The 18,633-nt window shown below is 40.8% G+C and overlaps 1 long non-coding RNA gene across 1 annotated transcript in view; it reads left to right on the forward strand.

Moving 5' to 3' along the window:
* LOC308339764 overlaps positions 1-1,779 on the forward strand; it is a 49,189-nt gene extending 47,410 nt beyond the window's left edge. The window contains exon 4 of the long non-coding RNA XR_013966561.1: positions 1,551-1,779. This is a non-coding gene — a long non-coding RNA (uncharacterized lncRNA). The remainder of the gene's footprint in view (positions 1-1,550) is intronic.
* The last annotated feature ends 16,854 nt before the right edge of the window (positions 1,780-18,633 follow it).

Raw genomic sequence — 18,633 nt, forward strand, 5'->3', positions numbered from 1 at the left:
ATGATGAGGTCCCCAAGTGTGAGACCATACCCAAGTCATCTGGTGTTCCACATCCAGCACAGAGAGGATGCTCAGCATTTGATCTGGAGTGAATGAGTAAATAAGTTGGATTTGGTCTTGGATTTTGTCTTAAGCACTAATTATTAAGGTCATTTTCTCCCTGGTCTGTACCTTCCCTTTGTTACCCGCTCACTCTCCTGCCAGCCAGGACCACCCAGGGAGAGGGCCTGAAATCCTCTGGTTATACCAGGATGTGGCCTATGATTTTCTTTTGGTACTGTTACCACAGACTTAAGATGGGTACCCTCAGCTGGAACCAATTGTCAGAAACCATGAAGTCACCAGAGAATTTTTGATACCACATGCACTGATCCATGGTGATGGATATCAAAGAAAAGACAGAAAAAGAAAAAAAAATTAAAATGGAATTGGAGGTTGGAAAAAAGAGTTACCACAAACTTCATGGCCTAAAGCAATATAAATAAATAAATTAATTAAATTTAATTAAGTATATGCATTTTAAAGAGAGAGCATGTGGTGGAGGGGGCAGTAGAGGGAGAGAGAGACTCTCAAGTAGACTTGGCGCTTAGCATGGTGCAGGGCTCCAATCTCAGGACACAGATCATGACCTGAGCTGAAACCAAGAGTTGGCCGCCTGACGGTGCCACCCAGGTGCCCCGACAACACAAATTTATTATCTGACAGTCTGGAGATCAGAGGTTTCATGTGGGGTGGGCTATAGTCAAGGTGTCAGCAGGGCTGTGCTCCTTCTGGAGGCTCTAGTGGAGATCCTGCTTGCCTTTTCTGGCTTCGTGAGTCCACCGACACTGCTTCCTCATGGCTTCTCCTTCTTCCTGTTGCTTCTTCCAACAGTGGGTTGAGTCCTCCTGATGCCACCTCCCTGGTGTGCTCTCTTCTGCCTTCCTCTGATATTGGGGTCACCTCAAATACAGGTCAGTCTCCCCATGTCAGTCAGTGTTAGCTGATTAGCAACCTTAATTCCCTCTGCAACCTTAATTTCTGTTCAGAGTATAACCTAACATATTCAAAGATCATGGGGAGTAGGAGTGGACATCTTTGGGGGGCTATTATTCTGCCCCCAAAGCCTGTGGTACATTTTGAATCTCAAATGGGGCGTCTTTTGGTCACTTGCCTGTCTTAGTCCATTTGGGCTGCTACAGCAAAATACCACTGACTGCGTGGTTTGTAAACAACAGAAACTTATTTCTCACAGTTCTGGAGGCTGGACCAAGATCAAGGTCCTCAGAGACTCTGTGTCTGATGCAGAACTGCTTCCTAGTTCATAAGCAGCCATCTTGCTGCTGTGTCATCACATGTCGGAAGGGACAAGGGAGTTCTCTGCGAGCTCTTTTATAAGGGCATTAATCCCATTCATGAGGGGGGAAGCCCTCATCCTCCCAGATCACCTCCTAAATGTCCTAACACTTTGGGGTATAGTTTCCAACATGGGAATGGGGGGTGGGAGATGGGGATACAAAGAATCAGTGTAGAGTTCTACCCATACTCTCTTCTATTCCTTTGAATAACAGAATTACTTAAGGACTTGCCATTCAAGCCAAAGACCAGTGTTTGATCCAGAAAGAACCAACTAGGTGCTGTGGTGATCACCTTCCTTCACTTCACAAGCAAGGCTCTGGCTTCTCTATCATAAATCATCACCGCAAAGATGTACTTGACCATAGACGACAGTTAATAACGACAGCCAAGTGGCAGACACTCTTTCGCCTGTAGCATCTCAGTTACTATCATCACTGAGAGGTAGGTATTGTCCCCAGGTTCAAAGGAGAAAACAGGGCTTGAGTCAAATGGAGTAACTTGTTACAGGTCACGTGATAAGTGGCAGACTAGAGTTTAAGGTCTGGGCTTGGCTGATTTCACTCTACTTTTGGATAGCTCTGAGGAAATAACTTCTCTTAAAAGTCCTCCCCACTTATTTGTTAGTCCTTAGGACGGAGGCTGTGCATTAGAATTACTTGGTGAGCTTTTAAATAATACCGGTGCTCTCCTTCAAGCCAGTTGCATCAGAATCTCTGGGATTGAGGTTTGGTTGACTCTATTTTTTGGTTCCCTAGTAATTGTTACCTGTGGCTAGGGTTAAGAACTTTCAGGAAAGTTCTGTCTGCTCTCCAGCACCCAGCTTTGCATCATTATGTGCCCTTAACCTCCACTCAGAACTGACCCCCTCATGTTCTGTGGCCAGAGAGGAAGAGGTGAGCAGGTAGAGTTTCTCTGATTCTCTTGGGCCCCCTTCTTGCTTGTTGACAGGTCTCTTGCTTAAGGCCCCCCGTGTATGGGAGCTTCTCTAAGTGCCTTTCACCCTTTCCTGACTTAGCAGCAGCAGATGGTGCCCTTTGCCTGGATATCTGTGTTTCTTGTGGGCAGGGAAGCTGAGAAAAAACCCCACGGAGTGCAGAGTGGGCTGGGCTTCACAGGAATAATGGTACTTCATTTTCCGCCCTGACTCCCCTTCTCCTCATTGATTTTTATGGTGGAATATGTTTTCTGTAGTAGCAGAAAGCAGTCATTGCAGAGACAGTGATTTACATTTCTCCCCTGGCCTCTTGTTGGGTTAGTAAATCCACGTAACCCTTGAGAGCAGAGATACCTTGAACGCTTGCCTAGAATGGCAGACACGTGCTGTTTCCTGAAAGAGCGGGCAGCTGGGGTGGAGTGTGGCCCCACTCCCGGCATGAGCTTACTGACCAAGTTCAGGAAGATGATTAGCATTCTGTGCCTTCACTGCAGAAGGGCAGACCCTAGAAGGGTGGTAGGTGGTGGGATGTGCTTGGGGATTCCTCAACTTTCTAGTCCAGACAGTATGTTAATACGTAAAAAAAGCTTCTTATTCATGAAACACTTCAAAAATGCAGAAGATGAGAGGAAATGATACAACAGAACCTTATGTATCTATTATGGAGTTTAAACAATGGTAATTATTTTGTTATATTTGCTTTAAGAGTTCTTAAAAGAAGAGAAAGGTAAGTTAATTCCTGCACAGCTCTTGCCCTACCACATCTTTTTCTTTTTTTTCTCCCTCCTTCTCCAAAGGTAACCATGCACTTGAACTTGATGTGTGTTATTCTCATGAGCGATTACATTTTAACTGTGGTGGATGTATTCATAAATGATCATACTATGATTGTGTTGTGTTTTTAAATCAATTAAATACAGACGGTCCCTGATTGATGATTTTTCAACTTTATGATGATGCAAAGGCAATATGCATTCAGTAGAAGCTGAACTTCGAATTTTGAATGTTGATGTTTTCCCAGCCTCACCATATGCTGTCTCATGCTCTCTCCTGATGCTGGGCAGAGCCTGCATGAGGGCAAAGAACTGATGCATTCACAACCACTCTCTAACCAGACAGCCGTTCTGTTTTTTACCTTTAGTACACTGGTTAATTAATTGCATGAGCTAGTCAATACTTAATCATAAAATAGGCTATGTGTTAGATGATTGTGTCCAATTGTAAGCTAATATAAGTGTTCTGAGCATGATTTTGGTATGTTAGGTGTATAAATGCATTTTCCACTTACTGTATTTTCAGCTTATGATGGGTTTGGCAGGACATAACCTCATTTTAAGTTGAAGAAGATCCATATTTCCTTCCCCTTTGTTTTTTTGTTTTTGTTTTTGTGAACTGAGAAATCCTTTTCTGTCCCAAATTCATGAAAGACATTTTCCCATGTTTCTTTTAAAGGTTTTACAGTTTAATCCATTTAAAATTTAGTAGTCTTATGTAGGTGTGAGGAACTTTATTTTAATTTTATTTTTTCATCATTCTTTCAGTGCTGCATCCTTTTTGTGTTGATTTATAGTGTTACCTGTATTATATGCCTGCCTTTTGTATATGTGGATCCCTTTTATGTTCTGTATTGATTTCTAATGGTCAAGATATTTATTCCTATAGCAGTACCATATTATTTTAATTACTGTAACCTCATGACTTTTTAATTAATATTTTATTGAGATATAATACATGTATCATAAAAATTGCCTTACCGAGATGTAAAATTTAGTGTATTCACAAAGTTGTGCAACCAATTTTACTATCTAACTCCAGAACATGTTTGTCACCCTCCAAAAGCAACCCTGTACCCATTAGAAGCCACTCTGCATTCCTCCACCTTTCTCAGCTCCCAGCAACCACTCATCTACCTTCTGTCTTTACAGATTTGCATGTTCTGGACATTTTATATAAATGGACTCATACAATACATGGTCTTTTGAGTTTGGCTTCTTTCACATAGCATTTTTCAAGTTTCACCCATGTTGTAGCATGTTTTAGTATATCACTCATTTTATGGCTATTATTCTGTTGTACAAATGTATCTGATTGGGTTTATCCATTTGTCAGTTGATGAACATTTGGGTTGTTTCCACCTTTTGGCCATTATAAATAATGCCACTATGAAGATTTCTGTATAAGTTTTCATGTGGACATATGTTTTTATTTTTCTTGGTTATGTACATAAGAGTGCTGCTGCTAGGACAGAAGGGCAATTCTATGTTTAGCATTTTGGGGAACCACCAAACTATTTTCCAAAGTGGCTACACCATTTTACATTTCCACAAGTAATGTTTGAGAGTTCCAATTACCTTCCATCCTCACCAAAGCTTGTTGATTATTGTTATCCTACTGAGCATGAAATTGTATCTCATTGTGGTTTTAATTGGTATTCTCTAATGGCTAATGATGCTGAGAATCTTTTCATGTGTTTATTGGTCATATGCACATCTTCTTTGTAGAAATGTCTGTTCAAATCCTTGGTTTCATCATGTGTTTTGATTTTAGTAGATGATCCCTTCCTTTCATGTCTTCAAAAGTCTTGCTATTCCTGGCCCTTCACTCTTCCACATAAAATTTATGATGAGACTATCCCACCCCAGAATCCACTGGGATATATAATAGAACTCGAATCTGTGGATTAATTTGGAAATATTGATTCCTGAAAATATGTATAAACACGGAAAACATCATTAGTTGCCCCAGTTTCCATACCAGGTCTGGATTGCCTACTTCCAAATTATTACTGAAAATGGGGGAAGGAGATCTTAGGGGGTTGGAAGGAGGAAGGAGAGGATTGGAAAGGAGAGAGGAAGAAGGGGGAAAGAGAACGGGAGAGGAGGGGTGGGAGGGAGAAGTGGGGAGAGAGAGAAAAGAGACGGGGAGGGCAGTGGGGGTAGAGAGAGAGGCTAGTAGATTAAACTACTGCTATTTTGGTTTTTTTTTTTTTTTTACAAGTTTATTTAAGAGAGAGAGAGGAGGGAGGAGAGTTGGGGGGAGGGGCAGAGAGAGAGGAGAGTGAGAATCTCCAGCAGATTCTCTGCTGAGCGTGGAGCTTGATGAGGGGCTTGTGTGTGTGGAGCTTGATGAGGGGCTTGACCTTGAGCCCAAATCAAGAGTTGGGTGTTTAACCAACTGAGCCACCCAGGCACCCCTATTTTGGGTTTCTGTTATGCTCAGTCATAATCCATACCCCAAATACTAAAATGGTATATCTCTTCATTTACTTAGTTCTTTAAATATATTCTTAAAATTTTTAAACATAATTTTGTTTGTAAAAATTTTCACATCATCTGTTAAGTGTATTTTTATGTTCTTTATAGTGTTTGTTGGATTGTGACCTGCAAGTTTTTCAAAATCCCCTTTTTTTTTGTATGTTTGTTGCTAGTGTGTAAGAACATTATGGACTTTAGGTATTATTTGTGTGGCAACAACTTTTTTTTTTGAATGTTGTTATTCTATCAATTTGCTATAGACGTTTTTTACTTTTCTGTGTTGATCAACATTATCTGTGAGTTATGACATTTTCTTTCTTTCCAATTATCAGATCTTAAAATTTCTTCTCTAGTCTTACTGTGTTATCATTTATAGTACAAGTTTGCATAGAAGCAATAATAGCTGACATCCTTATGTTTTTCCTTATTTTAAGCAAGAAATTCTGGTTTTTAACTGTTTTCATGCTGGTTCTTTGTTTTTGATAGATATTCTTTATGTAGTTAAAAAGAAATTCTTTATTTCTACTAAGAATTTTACCTCAAAATGAGAATTTATTTTATCATATATCTTTTTTTGCTTCTATAACTTTTCTTATTTGGTTTACTAATAGGTAGATTATGTGAATAGATTTCATAACATTAAACATTTCTTTTTTTTTTTTTTTAAGAATTTATTTGTTTATTTGACAGAGAGAGATCACAAGTAGGCAGAGAGGCAGGCAGAGAGAGAGATAGAGGAGGAAAGCAGGCTCACCACTGAGCAGAGAGCCTGATACGGGACTCAATCCCAGGACCCTGAGATCATGACCTGAGCTGAAGGCAGAGGCTTAACCCACTGAGCCACTCAGGTGCCCAACATTAAACTTTTCTAAGATGAAACCCATAGTCAAGATTTTTTGGTACATTACTAAACTTAATTTGTTAATCTGTTTATAAAAATTCTCTTTGTGCCTATATTTGTGAGATCACGCAAAGGTTTTTGGTTCTCACACTGTTCTGTCTGGGTTATCTAAGGATCTGTCACTCTCATAATATGAGTGGGGAGCATTTCCTCTTTTTCTGTTTCTGAAACAATTTGAATAAGATTGAAAATATCTGTTCCTGTGATGTTTAGTAGAACTTACCCATGGAATCATTTGAGGTTGGGTTTTTTTGTGGCTATATTTGTGTGTGTGTATGTGTGTGTGCCTGCTACTTGTGTGTGAATGAATTTTAAACTATCATTTTATTTACCGATTATAGGACCATTCAAATTTTATACACTTCTTGGTCAGTTCTGGTAAATTTTTTTTTCTAAAATATTATTACTTTAATCTGAATGTTCAAATGTTCAAAAATTCAAATATTCAAAAGTTAAAATATTCAAATTCAAATTCAAAAATTCAGAAATCTCCACTGCAATGTGATTAACTTCTTTTCTACATTTTTTTTTTTTTTTGGTGGTTTATAAGCATGTGTGTAATTTTTAAATCAATCACTGTTTTCTTAGCCAATCTTGTCACAGGTTTATTTCTTTTACTTAGTGATTTTTAAAGTAATAACTATTGGGGTGCGTGAGTGGCTTAGTTGGTTAAGTGTCTGCCTTCCGCTCAGGTCATGATCCCAGGGTCCTGCGACTGAGCCCGGCATCGGACTCCCTGCTCCTGGCATCAGTCTGCTTCTCCCGCTCCTTCCTGCTCGTGGTCTCTCTCACTATCTCTCTCTCTCTCTCAAATAAATAAATAAAATGTTTTAAAAAAATAAAGTAGTGAGTATTGGTTTTACTGATTTTTCCATTGTTTCTTTTTTATTCTGTTATTTTTTCTATTGATCTTTGGAATTTCTTTTTTTATCCAGATTTTGATGGGAATTTACTCTGTTGTTCCTTTCACAACTTTGAGTTAGATGCTTAGCTCTCTTAAGTTCTAACATATGGATTATATAAAGTTATAAAATTACTTGTAAGTACTGCTTAAATTGCACCCCCCACATTTTGTTATGTGGTATTTCCATTTACTTGCAATGCAAAGTATTTTCTACTATTTATTAAAATGTTTTAATTGACCCATGAATTATTTCCAAACATATTTCCAAACATATTAATTATTTCCAAACATATATTTCCAAACATTTCAAGGGTTATCTCTTTTGTTATGGGCTTTTTAAAAAGTAATCTCTACTCTGAACATGGGGCTCAAACTCACAACCCTGAGATGAGGAGTCATGTGCTCTACCCACTGAACCAGCCAGGCACCAAAGGTTTTATTTACGTATTTATTTGAGAGAGAGAGAGAGAGAGAGAGTGTGTGTGTGTGTGTGTGTATGCAGGCACATACACGGAGGAGGATAGAGAGGGAGGGAAAGGGACAAGCAAGCTCCACACTCAGCTTGGAGCCCAGCTCAGGGCTCGATCCCTCCACCCTGAGATCATGACTGGAACCAAAATCAGGAGTTGAAAACTCAAGTGACTGAACTACCCAGGCACCTCTTTTGTTATATATTTTTATTTTTATTGCATTATGATGAGAGAGCATGGTTGTATGATGTTTGTGGTTTGGTATTTCTTAAGATGACTGTGAGTCCCAATACTGTGTATTTTTTAATTCTTAGGTACAGGGATTTATAGATGTCTGTTAGATCAAGATGTCCCTCACATTGTTTAAAACTTCTACAGGCTGACTCTTAATCTTTTCTAAAGGTTTCTTTTTAAATTAGATATTTAATTATTTTAAATACTACCTTGTTTTATTGAAAAATTTTTTCAGATTATAATTCATTACCTCAGGTTCTTAAAAGTCTAATCTTATATTTATGGTGTTTTCTGTCTTCTGTTTGTAGTAGATTTCTCCTTGTGGATTTTGACATTTTTAACAGGGAAATAATCTTAGGTTAACCTTTTCCCTTCCATGAATTCCTTGTGGCAGTAATGGTTATTCTTCTAGCAAAGAGTCTCAGAGTTATCACTGGCCCAGGCACTGGGGATTGCCTAGAAAATGTGGATAAATTTGAACCCCAGGTCTGTCTGGTATTTCTCATTCCCAGAGGAGATATTTTTCTCATCTAGAATTCAGAGGCAGACAAGACTTCTTGTTTATCTGTTCTGATAGATTTTGTTGTACCCTATCTTTTCAGAGAGGATACCACTTTTTGAGAGATCCAATCTCAGAGTTCTTACTTCCAACTCTTTACCTTGCCTTGGGCCCAACATCGTGTTTCTTGTTTTAAAACTTAAGCCATTAATGTTTTTTCACCTTATGATAACCATAGCACTATCAGCTTCTAAGCTATCACTGTTTCATGCTCCTTTTTGGCGCCTAGAAATTTCCACTTTTTTGTATGTGAGCCTAACCAAATATTTAAAATATTTTAAAATTATATTTTATCAGCAATTCTTTGTTTTTGAAGCAAGATATTTTATTGTTGCTATTGATTGTTACCTTTGTCTTATATTTCTAGAGCTAGAATACATGCTTAGTCTTTAATTGTGAAAGATGGAGAAGTTTTAGAACTCCATGGGACAAACGGTTCTTAAAATGTTTCAACTGTTGTTTTCTCTTGAATTCAGCATAATGACAATATTTAGATAGGTCTTTCATTGCTGTTAGTCTGAAGGAGCCAACCCCATGCCCAGGTTCGTGTTTGTGGGAGAACTTTGTGGGGCCCAGCAGCTATTGTGCGGCTGCTGGAGGGAACCTCCAGGCTGTGGTTTTTATACATGGAGGAGATGTTTTATCTCTTTCATAAAACACCTTTCCTAGAACAAAAATAGCAGGTCCATGGTGAAATTTACTTGAACAGCTTTCCTAGTGAAGTTTCCTTTGACTTTTGTCCATGGGGAGACTGCTATGAGATTCTTCTTTACTTATTCCAGAAACAAAGAGTCCTCCCAGATCAGAAAAGAAAGCAAGCAGAGTCCTAAATGAATGGCCTTCAGGAGAGGATTTTTCTGTTTTTCATTCTCTTTCTGTTCAAATAAACAGATAACATATAGAGAAATGTACAGAAGCCTTACTAAGGCTTTCCTTGCTTAGAAAAAGTGATCACATTGATTAAAACCTTCTATTCCTGTGTAAAGGAGTATTTATTATATACAGATGCCAGGAAGCTCAGGGGCTCTCTCATAATAGCCAGAAGTAATAATGTAGTCCTGAGAACTACAATTTCAGTGTCTCCTAAAGGCTAATCGTTGTCATGGTGCTAGGAATCCAGAGACAGAACAAGTTAATCTTTGCCCTCAAAGAATTTACAGATCAGTGAAGATGAAAAGATCACTGAAAAATTAAAGGAATGGTACAATTAATTTTAAAAAATTGGTGGGTTAGTCTTCATCAAAATGAAAACTCTTGCCCTTCAAAAGACAATGTTAAGAGAATAAAAAGACAAATCACAGATTGGGAGAAAATATTTGTAGATTTTATAGCTGATAAAGGACTTGTGTCAAAAATACATAAAGAATGCTCAAAACTTAAGAAGAAACAACTCAATTTTTAAAATGGGCATAAGATTTGAAGGGGTATTTCATCAGAGAAGATACAGGACTAGCACAAAAGCACATGAAAAGATGCTTAACATCATTAGTCATTAGGAAAATGCAAATTAAAACCACAGTAAAGTATCACTAAAGACCTATTAGAATGGTTAAAATAAAAAAAGACAGACCATATTAAGTGTCGGCCAGGATGTGGAGAAGCTATCATTCCATGCTAGTGGGAATGTAAAATGGTACAACTATTTCAGAAAATATTTTAGAAGTTTCTTAAAAATTGTATATACTTCTACTATATATCTGGCCACTTAACTCCGAGGTATTTACCCAAGAGAAAAAGAAATATGTGCCTGTAAAGAGACTTATACAAGAATGTTCATAGAAAATTTATTTGTAGCAGTCCCAAACTGAAAACAACCCAGATGCCCATCAACGGGTGAATGGATAAACCAAATGTGGTTTCTACACAATGGAAAATACTACTCCATTGTGTAGGATGAAAAGGATTCAACCACTGATGCACACAGGAAGGATGAATCTTGAAATAATTATGCTGAGTATAAGATAAGACAGACAAAAATGAGTATATGCTATATGAGTCCATCAAAAAAAAAAAAACTTTAGAAAATGCAAACAAATCAATAGTGATAGAAAACAGATCTGTTGTTGCCTGGGTATGGAATTGAGGGAGGTGAGGGGGAAGAACTACAAAGGGTCATTCAGAAACTTTTAGAAGTGATGAATTTGTTTATAATCTTGATTGTGGTGATACTTCCTTGGGTGTATAACTATGGCAAAACTTATCAATTTGTTCACTTTAAATATGTGCTGTTTATTATAGTTGCCTTGGAAGAGGTAAGTTCAAGGTGCTATCAGTAGATGGTACGTGGGAGAGTCCTTTAACTGATACTGCCTGAAGGTCAGGGAAGAGGAGATGCTTGGCCTGAGATTTGGAATTTGAGTCTGTGTTATTGAGAGAAAGGAGGTGAGGAAGGGCAGGGAGTAGAGAAATCTGCACAGTGAGGCCATACCAAATGCAAAGATTCCAAAGCATGTTAAGTGGTATGTTTAGAGACCTACGTAGCATAGCATGACTGAAACATAAGATGCTCACGGAGAGGAGAGAAGAGGCAGATAATGACTCAGACTCCTTTCTAGTTCATCAGTTTATGTAATTCCCACCATGAGATACTACTTACTTGTGTAACCAGCTTATCCAGGCATCCCCACCCTTAAATACAATGTGGGTCTCCATTTATGTGTAAACTGCCATAGTTTGATTTCCTGACCCCCTACTGGTCCAAAGTATCCCCCAGTTATTTGGGAGAATCTCCAAATGGGCTTTCATATATATGTATATACACTCATAAAACAGTCTGCCATGAAGGACACAGTGTGTCTTTCCCAAGACACAGTTTTTGATGTCTATTCACTGAAGAAGCTGCATTCACGTTCCTGTGCCTGTCTTGGAGTTCTGTCACCAGGAGGACTCTCGAGTTCACACCAAGCTTAACAAAAATGCTACTTGTATCCAAAGCTCCCAGTCTCAGGTGCCAGAGCAGGGAGAAAAGCTTATGCATCTGCATTGTGTCAGCTTAGCTAAGCAAGAATTTCCTTTCACAGAATTCCCTTCTCTTTATAAGCACAGATTAGTATCGCTCACAAGAGATACTTCCTGTGAGATCTGGAAGACAGGAGTGAAGCAGCAGCCATATTTTTCTGCTCTGATGGTCTATACAGCAGAGTGGCAGCTTGCCCCACTTATCCCTGATTTGCTGTCAGACTTGGGCCAGTCCCACCAGATCTGCTGCTTCTGTGAGTTCTTGGCCAGGTCCATGTGCAGCTCTGTGGTAAAGGGGGCCGGTGTCTCCTGCACATCAGCCAGCACATCGAGGTTGGAGGTGGTGGGAGACTGATGCAGGTCCCAGTCTCTCTTTGAGGGTCCCAGTTTGTTCTGTTGACCACATCCAGTTTTCCTTTTTTTTGACTGCTAATCTAAATAATCTATGGCAGCATTAAGTTTAACACGAGGCATAGAATGCTGCGTAGAATGCTCTGCTGCCTCCCACAGCTGGGTAAGATTTAGCTCCTATAATAAATGTCTTATTTCATATCCCTCACCATGGTCCTGCTTCTCTAGCTGAACCCCAGCTAAGACAGGTCTCCCATCCTTATGCTACCTGGATCCAAGAGCAGTTTTGTTTTGCCAAAACCTTTATAAAGACCTCTCCTGAAAGCATAGTGACCAATGGCTGACCATCCCCTCTATAATAAGAGACTCAAACCACAGGGCTGAGTGGGGGAGAGGTGCCAACACAAACCTTCCATTTTTCTCTCTTCTCCCACCCCCACCCCAACCAAATGCCTTCCTCCTCCCCCAGTTAATAGAAATAAAAGCTCCCTGCCTTCCTCCTCCCCCAGTTAATAGCAATAAAAGCATGGATGTGAACAGATGTTCCTTGTGGGTGTGAGTGCTGGTGGAGGGCTGCTTGGCTCTCCAGCCCAGCTGCCTCAGGGCCCCGCTCAGACAGTTCCAGTGCCCTCAGAGACAAGATGAACTCCTCCCCGAGCCTTTGATTCTGTCGTTCAAAGAGTCCCAGCAACTTGACCCTCATGTCTTTGTTTTCCCTCATTTCCTTTCCATGGTGCTTTGCCAGAATTCTGGGATGGATTACAAGGCCTCCCTAAAGATCTACTTGACTACAGGAGCAGAGCGACAGGGAAGAGCGATTTCCTGGCTTTTTATGCCATGCAGTACTGTTATCTGGTAAACTGATGTCTACAAGGCCCTCAGAAAGTGAGGAAATTCTGAGATAGAAGAGAATGAACTGGAAGCGGGTATGAGAGGCCCTGCCACCCTACCTGACTGAAGCTTGAATCCTCCCACATGAGACTCTTGGGCTCTGGGCAAGTCTCTTTCTGCTCTTCCTCTGTAGACTTACCATATATTCTTCCCACTGGTCCCACAGGACACTGTGAGTATGATGAGAAGAAGAATTTTGGAAGCCTGGAAAGCTGTGTTACTGATGTAGCCTTTTCTGAGCCTGACCACTGGGACTCCCTCAGTTGGCTTACTGTTTCCATATACGTGTTGGAAACCAGCACAAATTTCCAGCTCTCTCCTGCCTCCCTAAGATTTTCTCAGTAGGTTGGTCTGTGTCATGGAATCTGGACTTTAACAATGAAACAAAAACCAAACAAAACTCTGCAGTTTATTCTGAAGGTAAGCCAAGTTCAGAAACAACTGTGAACAACTAGATCTGGTGAACAACTATCTAGTGAAGGAAAGAGACTTTATAGAGTTGAGGAGTTGTGTCACCAAGGCCAAGGAAAATGGAAAGAGCAAGATAATTCCAGTACAAAAACACATTTTCATTAGAATTTTGTGAAGCATGAGTAACTGTATCTGAGACATTTGGGTGCAAAGTATACCCATGAAGCAAAATCTTTTTCCCAAGTAGGTTTAAATTCAGACCAATACTCTGGAAAAGGTGACAGTGTGGGAGATTGAACAGAGTAGGATGAATTGTATTTTCTAAACAGTTTTACTCATTGTGGCCACCATATATTCTTGATATGCTGGGAGTCTCTTCGTTTTATACATGCTTATTGCAAAGTAGCCTTGTAGCTCACAAACCATGAATTCCTATTTTTGATATGGAAAAATAATGCCTGTAACTTAATATACAATACTTCGGCAAATCATGAGAGAATAGATTTTAAGATAGTGTTCCTTTTGTTCAGGATTTCAAATGTCTAATGCATCTATATCTATAAATATATATATTTTTCAAGTATAGTTCATATATAATAGCATATAACAGTAGCACATCATGATTCAGCATTTCTACATATTATGAAATGATCACGATAGTAAGTGTAGTTACCATCTATCATCATTACCATCTACCATTATTACAGTATTATTGACTGTATTCCCTGGGTCATACTTTACATTCTTGTGACTTACTTATATTATGACTTAAGTTTGTACCTCTTAATCTCCTTTACCTAGTTCATCCATCTCCCCTTCCTTCCCCTCCGGCTACCACAATTTATTCTCTGCATTTATGAGTTGGTTTCTGTTTTGTTTGTTTTGATATTTTAGATTATATGACTGTATGGTATTTTCTCTGACTTATTTTACTTGGCATAATATCCTCTAGGACTATCCACGTTGTTGCAAATGGCAAGATTTCTTTTTTTTTGGTTAATGGCTGAGTAATATTTCTATGCATGCATGTGTATGTGTGTGTGTGTGTGTGTGTGTGTGTTTTACATTGTCTGTCCATTCATCTATCAATACACAGGTTTTCCTTATCTTGGTTATTATGAATGAAGCTGCAATGAGTATGGGGGGTGCATCTATCCTATTGAATTAGTGTTTGTTTTCTTTGGATAAATACCCAGAAGTGGAATTGCTGGGTTATGCAGCATTTCTATTTTTTAATTTTTGAGGAATGTCCATACCATTTTCTAAAATGGCTGCACCAACTTACATTCCCACCAACAGTGCAGGAGGGTTCCCTTTTCTCCACATCCTCGCCACCACTTATGTCTTGCCTTTTTGATTCTAGCCATTCTGACAGGTGTAGAGGGGATATCTCTTTGTGGTTTTGATTGGTATTTCCCTGATGATGAGTGATGTTAAGCATCTTTTCATGTGTCTATTGACCATTGTTTGTCTTCTTCGGTAAAATGTCTATTCAGGTCCTCTGCCCATGTTTTAATTGGAATTTTTTGGTATTCTTTGAGTTTTTGAATATATTTTGGATATTAACCCTTCATTGGATATATGATTTGCAAATATCTTCTCCCGTTTAGTAGGTTGTTTTTTTGTTTTGTCGATGTTTTCCTTCACTGTGCAAAATCTTTTGAGTTTGATATAGTCCCAGTTGTTTATTTTTGCTTTTGTCACTCTTGCCTCAGGAGACAGAGTAAAAAAAAAAATATTGTCTAAGAGTTTACTGCCCACGTTTTCTTTTAGGAACTTTATGGTTTCAGATTTCACATTTAGGTCTTTAATCCATTTTGAGTTGATTTTTAATTTCAGGTCGGCATCAGTTGCCTTGTAGCTAAGATGGCTACCTGTCCCAGATATTATGGAGGTGGGGGCTAGAGATCTGTCATTCTGTCCATTATCTCCCATTGGTATGGTGTGATCATGGTACAGGGTATGACCATGGTATGACCAATGAACAGCTCTCTGTTTCCTAATTTGAGTGTGGGAAATTGAGGCTCCATCTTGAGGGATTGAATGGAATGCATGCAACTCTGTTTCACGTGACTGTGTTTCACGGTCTGCATTTGCTGGAGACTTTCCTTCAATGCCACCTTTCCTAGGAGGGAAAGCTATAGCTTCTTTTTGTTCCATCGAATGTATTAGTCCATTGCTTATTGCCTTGCTCTGGATGGTTATCCCCAGAGGAAAGGCAGGGGCTCTGCGGGCCCAGCGTTACATTTCACGTGAACACCAACTTAGTGCTGCCATCTCGTAGCTGGGTAAACTCTAAAGGCGACCAGCAACTTTGGAGCAACTTTCTGAAAAGTCACCAGACATTCAGAATGCATGTTCATTGCCTACCCAGAAGAAAACTTGACCACCAGTTTCTAATAATGGTGCTACCCCTGCTTTTCTATTTCCAGAATGAAGAAAGTACCTCTTGTGTCATTAAGGTAGATTCCTGCCCGTTCCTTTAAAGAGAAAGGAATTCATTCTTGTTTTGATTTTAGTTATTTTTGGATCAGCCCTTAGACAGTATTGTGAGCAAAGGTTTGAGAAGTTTGGAGAAAAGACTTTAAAAAGAAGTATACTCCTCAAGGCCAGAAAGGGAGGCTGGAAGTGGAGACAGGTAAGTCTTCCCTTACCTGTCCAAGTGTGGTCCCAGTACCAGCTGCATCAGCAACAGTGGGGACACATGTTAACATGCACATTTTTGGCTCCCAGCTTAGACACGCTGAATCAGAAACTCTGGGGTGCAGCCCAGAGATCTGTGTTTTTAGCTGATTCTGAATCAGGCTCAGTCTACAACACTGTGTTGGGGACTAGAAGCCGTCCCTGGGCAGACATGAAGCAGATGACATTCGGCAGCCATTTGGTTCCTCATGACACTCATCCCTCCCTATCCCCTCTCTGTGTGATATTTACCCAATAAACAACGAAGCTGTACTCTGCAACAATTTCGGGCAAGCCCTGTTTCAGGCAGTGTTGATACTGGGGTTGGTCTGAACAGGAGCCCAGGGATTTGCACGTCTAACAATTTCCCAGGTGATGCAGATCCTGCTCATCTGGGGATGGGATCTTAGGAGCCCTGGTTGAGAGGTGAGAGCAGCGGGCCCCAAAGCCTTTGTGGTTTTCAGACAGAGCCTGCATCTTGGGTTTTTCAAGATCTGTGTGGCCGTGAGCCCCGCTTCTCAGCCCTTCCTGCCTCTGTATAGCGGGCACTCAGGAGATGTGGTTATTTGAATTGAACTCTAGTCCATTATAAAGGGATTAAAATAACCTGCTGTGATTTCACCACCCAAAGTTGGGGCCATTGAAAAGCCAGAGCAGACATAACAATCATTAAAAGGCTTTAGGGAAAATTGTCAATAGCCTTGGAAATTTTGGCCGTATATTCAGAGGCCTGCTTGGCACTCTGTGTCCGTCTCAGGCTGATCAATATTACTTGTTTTAATTTGCCATTTGTAAGTTTGGTTGGTCCAACAAATCTAAACAATTCTAATGCAAAGGACAAATAAGCAGAACAGCAAATCGAACTGGATTTGCGGGCACACTGAAGCAGTATGAAACGTTGGAGCTGGGCACGGTCCTTTCACTGCCGCTAAGAATACAAATGCCTGTTTGTACGTCCTGTACAGACTCTACCATCTGCTGACCCTACAGCGCTCCTCTCCTGGAGCTTCCAGCCAGCATTGTCTGGGAAGGGAAGGCTAGACTTGGCTTTGCAAAATCTGAAGTCTTCCAGAGAGACCGGATGAGGCAGCTTAGTGTGGCAGTAAATACGCCAAGCTTTGGGGTCAGGCAAGGCTGGTCCCCCCCAATCTTTCTCAGCTTTTGGGAAGTTATTTAATCTCTCTAGATCTCATTGGCTCCACTGGTAGATCTGGGGCAGTGCAACCCACTTTGTCCAGTGGCTTTAGGGATTAAATGACCCAAGGTAGGCAAGGCACATAGTAGGTGCTCAATACACAGTAGTAAAGGCCCAGTTTCAGAGGGCTGGCGCTGGAAGAGGCTCTGAAGAGCCACCCCTGCAGTCCTTGTGCTCTGGGCCTTTTCTTCCCTCTTAAGGTTGCTCTGTGTTAAAATGCAAGTATGCATATGTGAGCCCCCAGTGGAGGGCACCCCCAGGGCTACAAAGTTCTCTGACTCCAGGGGCAGCGGAAACGCTGGCCTTAGAGCAGCAGCAGCAGATGACCATCCCGGAGAAGCACACACATGCCTCTCCTCTGGAAATGATGGAACTGGGCCTTGCAGATGAGGCTGAAATGGGATGTGCTTGAATTTTAGAGGGCTGCCCCCCTCTGTGCGGTTGGTGTCTGCTAGCTAGGTCACTGGGTTTGCTTAACGCAGTCCTCCTGGAAAAGTTCGGCAGTGAAGCCTGGCTGGAGGCTGCTGTGGAGGTATGGAGGGTGCAGCCTTGGATATGGTTGGGGCGCCAGAAAGAAGGGGTGTCTGGAGAAGTAGGGAGGCTGGGCGAGGGATCCTGGAGATTCAGTTTTTAATTCTTCTGAGGAAAGATTGCTCTGGGTGAGTCTTCTTCTGAAATCCTATTTGTGAACCCTGGGTCACTTCTCCTGCGCTATGGCCCCATTGCTGAGGGAGTTTATAATTGAGTGAGAGTCTGGGAGAGGGAACATCCATCTCATTATCAGCACAATGAATACATAGGGGAATGAATTCAGGCTGTGGGGTCAGCTGTGGTCCTGAGTGAGAATCTAGATCTTCTCCATTAACATGAGTGACTTTGGGTTGGTTAGGTAACCAATCTTGCCTCAGGTCTGACTGCAAAATGGGATTGCTAATACACCTATCTCGCAGGACTGTTGCGAGGGTTAACGGGGATAATGCTGGGAAGCATTTAGCTGAATTCTTGGTTTCTGAGAAGCACTGGATCTTAACTAGGGTTATGAGAAAGAGTCTTTCTTTCTTTCTTTCTTTTTTTAAAAGATTTTATTTATTTATTTGACAGAGAGAGAGATCACAAGTAGGCAGAGAGGCAGGCAGAGAGAGGGGGGGAAGCAGGCTCCCTACTGAGAAGAAAGCCCAATGTGGGGCCCGATCCCAGGACCCTGAGATCATGACCTGAGCTGAAGGCAGAGGCTTAACCCACTGAGCCTCCCAGGCGCCCCAGCAAGACTGTTTCTTTTTGGATTCCCTTGCATGGATTTTTAGCTGTGCTTCCTTCAGGGAGGTCACCTGTGCTTTGTGAGACCGAGTTGCTTCAGCTTTTGAAAAACAGAAGTAGCCTGAGGCACCTGCAGGTGAGGGGCATGGGTCCGAAGACTCTGCTCCTTGGCTTTGGGTGTGTGCAGACCCATTTGTTATGAGACCGAGCTGGAGGCAGGGTGGTCATTTGGGGAGGTTGGGAGGGGGTCTGAAGTTCATCAGGAGAAGCAGTGTTTAGAAAGGAGTGTGTCTT

The sequence above is a fragment of the Martes martes genome (genome assembly GCF_963455335.1).
Source record: "Martes martes genome assembly, chromosome: 3".
Classification (NCBI taxonomy): domain Eukaryota; kingdom Metazoa; phylum Chordata; class Mammalia; order Carnivora; family Mustelidae; genus Martes; species Martes martes.